This window comes from Mirounga leonina, unplaced genomic scaffold (assembly GCF_011800145.1).
Source record: "Mirounga leonina isolate KUSES-001 unplaced genomic scaffold, KU_Mleo_1.0 Mir_176, whole genome shotgun sequence".
Lineage (NCBI taxonomy): Eukaryota > Metazoa > Chordata > Mammalia > Carnivora > Phocidae > Mirounga > Mirounga leonina.
The window spans coordinates 41,391,221-41,396,316 of record NW_023270454.1 but is presented as its reverse complement, the minus strand read 5'-3'; the positions used below and the strand labels follow the sequence as shown (position 1 = coordinate 41,396,316).

Here is a 5,096-nt window from a genome sequence, read left to right as displayed (position 1 = left end):
TCATTCATTACTTCCTCCTCTATGTTACCAGCATGAACATTTCTCACAATCATGATCACACTGCACTATCCTTATTTGTTTAAATGTCTACTTTGCCCCCTGGACTGTGGGCTATATGTGTGGTGTATGTCTAGTGTGGTATAAATGTGGGATGGTGAGTGTGTGTGTGTGTGTGCGTGTGTGTGTCTGTCTGCCTATCTGGTACAAGATGTTTGTTTGGTGTCTGTGGTATATGTGTGTGTGGTGTGTGAATATAAAAAGATTTTGGGGCTCCTGGGTGGCACAGTCAGTTAAGCCTCCAACTCTTGGTTCTGGCTCAGGTCATGATCTCAGGCTCTGTGCTCGTCCTGGAGTCCACTTGAGATTCTCTCCCTTTCCCTCTGCCCCTCCCACTTGTGCTCTCTCTCTCTAAAAAATAAATAAATCTTAAAAAAAAAAAAAAAGATTTTAAGTGCTTGCTTCAGCAACACATATATGAAAATTGGAATGATACAGAGAAAATTAGCATGGCCCCTGTGCAAGGATGATGTGTGAATTCATGAAATATTCCATATTAAAAAAAAAAAGATTTAAAAAGACCTCTTGGAAAATAAATGAAGTTTACAGATGTTTTTGAAAATATGAGCCTTCTTACGATTCTTCTGGAGAACAAAACCATGAAGCAAATGGTGTTGCATCTGTATGTATGTATGTGCATATATATATACAAAGTGTATATATGTAAACACTAATAATTCATACATAGATGCAATTATAGCCAATATAATGTAGGGGTTTTTAGTTTCACATTTCAGAGAAATTCTAATTAAAGAACTAATTCTGTATTCATTTTTATTTTTTATTTTATTAATTTATTTTTTATTAATTTGTATTAAAGAATTCTTCCCATAACACACACACACACACACACACACACTATTTACTATAAAAATTTGGTCTCCATATTTAACAGATTCATCATAGATGGTGTTTACCTGGTATGGTAGGTTGAACAGTACCCCTAAAGGTTAATGTCCACCAGAACCTCAGAATATGATTTTATTTGGAAATAGAGTCTTTGCAGATGTAATTAGGGTAGGGATCCAGATGAGAGCATACTGAATTTGGGCGGACCCTAAATTCAGTTAGCCTCCTTATAAAAGACCAAAAAAAACACCTAGGGATACATGAAAGGAAAGCCATGTGAAGATAGAGGCTTAGATTGGAATTATGCTGCTGCAAGCCAAGAAATGCCAGGAACCACTCCAAACTAGAAGAGCAAAGAGGAATTCCCCCCTAGAGCCTTTGGTGGGAGGACAGCTCCGCTGACACCTGCCCTCCAGAATTGTGAGAGAATAAATTTTTCTTGTTTTAAGACACCAAATTTGTGGTGAACTGTTTGAGCAATCCTAGGAAATGAATACACCACTTATCAATTATTCCTTACCCTTAGATAATGAGTACTTCTTATATATGCTTTAGAGAAATAATCATTTTGCCTTCTGAAGCTTTCTTTTCATACATACTTATTTTTAAAAATAAAACAATTTCAGAAATCAAATGAGAAAATGCCTGAAACTTAGCAGGGATTTTCATTTGACTCCCAGTCCAAAGAGAAGCAAAAAACACTATGTGTATTATATCCAATATCCAATATCCAATATCCAATATGTATTTCACAAACTTGAACTGGAAAAGGAGTTTTAATTTGTGCTTTAGCAGTAGTTTTCTTTTTAATTTTTTTCAAATTATGTATTTCCATAATTCAGTTGAGTTATTAAATTTGTTGTATATTACTTCAAAATTGTCATTTATATTTTGAACTTTTTCAAAACCGTTCAAATTGAACTGTTCAAACTGAATCTCTTTCACTTTTGCCTCTTCCATTACCTTTAGCTTATTAGCTTTTAATTACTCTCAACTTTCCCTGCAAATTAGAAAAATCTAGCTTTTTTTTTTTTTTTTTTTTTTTTAGAACACAAGCAGGGGGAGTGGGAGAAGGAGAAGCAGGCTGGGAGCCCGATGTGGGGCTCGATCCCAGGACCCTGGGATCATGACCTGAGCCGAAGGCAGACGCTTAACGACTGAACCACCCAGGCGCCCCTCTTGAAAAATCTAGCTTTTAAAAAATATCTAGGCCTTGTCCCCAAGTCTAGAGAATCTGATTTAAATTATTTAAAATATAGCCTAGCAGCAATATATTTCACAAATACATTTGTACTTTTTTTTCAAACTCTCTACAATTCATTCCCATGGACACTTGAAGTGGTAGGCCACTACTGTAACATGAACATACATGCCAACTGCTAATCCTAGAGGCTAATAATTTGCTTTTTTCATACCATGTACTTACTATTTATCTGCAGAATTTTATAAAACTGTTCATCAATGGTAGACAAGGATTTCACAACAGTAAGAATTTTTAGGAATAAAATAAATTATTGAAAACTCCATATAATCACCATCATAAAATCACAAAGTAGAAAGGAACCTAATGGAAAAGAATAGAGAGCCCAGAATAAAACACATGTGTAGATGGTCAATTAACTTATGACAAAGGAGCTAAGAATATACAATGGGGAAATTAATAAATGGTGGTGGGAAGACTGGATAGCCACATGCAGAAGAATAAAACTGAGTCTCTCTCTTATACCATACACAAAAATAAACTCAAAATGGATTAAAGACTTGAATTTAAGACCTGAAACCAAAAGACTTCTAGAAGAAAACATGAGGAGTAAGCTTCTTGATACTGGTCTTCACAATGATTTTTTTGGATTTAATGCCAAAAACAAAGGCAAAGAAAGCAAAAATAAACAAGTAGTCATACATATGTCAAACCAAAAAGCTTCTGCATAGCAAAGGAAATTATCAGCAAAATAAAAAGACAAACTATGGAATGGAAGAAAATGCTGGCGAACCACCTATCCAATAAGGGGTTAATATCCAAAATATATAAGAAACTCATACAACTCAATAGCAGAAAAACAAATAACCTAATTTTAAAAATGGGCAAAGAACCTTAACAGACATTTTCCAGAGAAAACATACAAATGGCCAACAGGCTCATGAAAGGTGCTCAACATCACTAACCATTAGGGAAATGCAAATCAAAACCACAATGAGATATCACCTCACAGCTGTTAGAATGGCTATTAACCAAAACACAAGAGATAACAAATGCTGGCAAGGATGTGGAGAAAAGGGAACCAGCATGCACTGTTGGTGGGAATGTAAACTGGTGCAGTCACTATGGAAGACAGTATGGAGGTTCCTCAAAAAGATAAAAATAGAACTACCATATGATCCAGCAATTCCACTTCTGAAATATATATCCAATGGAAATAAAATCATAATCTTGAAAAAAATATCTGCACTCCTATGTTCACTGCAGCATTATTCACAATAGCCAAGATATGGAAACAACTTAAGTGTCTGTCAATGGATGAATGGATGGATAGATAAAGAAGATGTGAGATATAGATTATAGATATAGATACAGATATAATTCAGCCTTAAAAAAGAAGGAAACCCTGCCATTTGCCACAACATGGATAAACATGGAGGGCATTATGCTAAGTGAAATAAGCCAGAAAGAGAAAGGCAAAAGGCAAACTCAGAAACAGAGTTGATTGATGGTTGGCTGGGAGATAGAGAAAATAGGGAGAGGTTGGTGAAGGGTACAAACTTTCAGTTATAAGACAAATAAAATCTGAGAATCTAATGGATAACATGGTGACTATAGTTGTTAACACTGTATTGTGTAATTGTAACTTGCTAAGAAAGTAGAACTTAAATGTTCTCACCAAAAAAAAAAAAAAAAAAAAAAGCAAATATGTGAGATGATGGATGTGTGAACTAACTCAATGGGGAGAATTCTTTCACAGTGTATACATATATTAAATCATGTTGTACACTTTAAATATCTTGCAATTTTAGTTGTAAATTATATCTTGATAAAGCTGAAAAAAAAAAGAAATAAAGGGACAAAAATCAGTCATGAACTCCAACCCTTTCAACTTGTAGATACGATATTCCAGTTCTAGGAGTTTAAAGAATCTGTCCAAAATTTAACAGTTAGAATGTGGCAGCGTGAAACATTAAACCTGGTTTTCTATACTGTATCTAATATGTATAGAAAGTTACAATGATTGAATAAGACCTACACTTGTCTTCTTAAAAGTGAGGAAACAGAGAGGAAGGAGTGTTTCACAGACTGGTAAATTATTTTTTTCTATGCTTTTTAAGTTTCACTGAGTTTTTTGGTGAACTATTTCCTAGGTCAAAGACAAAAGCAAAAAAAAAGTCTCCCTGTTATTTTTTTGTTTTGGGTTTTTTTTTTTTTAAGAAATGACTACAAAAGAAAAAAAGAATGACTGCAATTATTCAAGATTTTTTTTTTTAAGATTTTTTATTTATTTTTTGACAGAGAGAGAGACAGCTAGAGAGGGAACACAAGCAGGGGGAGTGGGAGAGGGAGAAGCAGACTTCCTGCCGAGCAGGGAGCCCAATGTGGGGCTCAATCCCAGGACCCTGGGACCATGACCTGAGCTGAAGGCAGACACTTAACGACTGAGCCATCCAGGCACCCCTATTATTCAAGATTTATATGAGAGAAAATGGATTTTAACCCTATTAAATTTAACCTACATTTTCAACATGGCAAATTAGCGTGGCCTGCTGGCTCTCTCAACCAGAATCAACCTTGGAGAAACTACAAAAGCAAGAGGAAAACAGAGATTCCAGGTATTAATGGCAGTTATAACTGCAGGAGACATCCATGCAGAGTGAAGACTGTCCTGAATAGGTGTTGGAGGGGATAGTGGATGCAGCCTAGGGCAGAGAAGCAGAAAACACTTCAGTGAGAAACTAAGTGGAAGGCAAATGTTTAGGTTTTATTCTTGCCCATCCCCAGAATTGTCTTAGGATAGTTACTATTTGCCCCTTCATTGCAGAATTCAACTAGCAATAGCCCAACTCTTGGGTGACTAGGTATGCATTACAATGTCAAGACAAAGTAAAACCCTGCTGGAGGCTGTGATTGAAATAGGGCTAGAGCTGATCAGAGACTTGTAGCATATTCTCCACTCCTCCATCAATAAGCTCAAGGTTGGGGA

The 5,096-nt window shown here is 35.6% G+C and overlaps 1 non-coding gene across 1 annotated transcript; it reads left to right on the top strand.

Annotated features, from left to right (window-relative positions):
- The first annotated feature begins 451 nt into the window (after positions 1 to 451).
- Positions 452 to 558, top strand: LOC118022609. The gene has a single exon (XR_004682525.1). It is a non-coding gene; the product is annotated as a U6 spliceosomal RNA (small nuclear RNA).
- Positions 559 to 5,096: the final 4,538 nt, after the last annotated feature.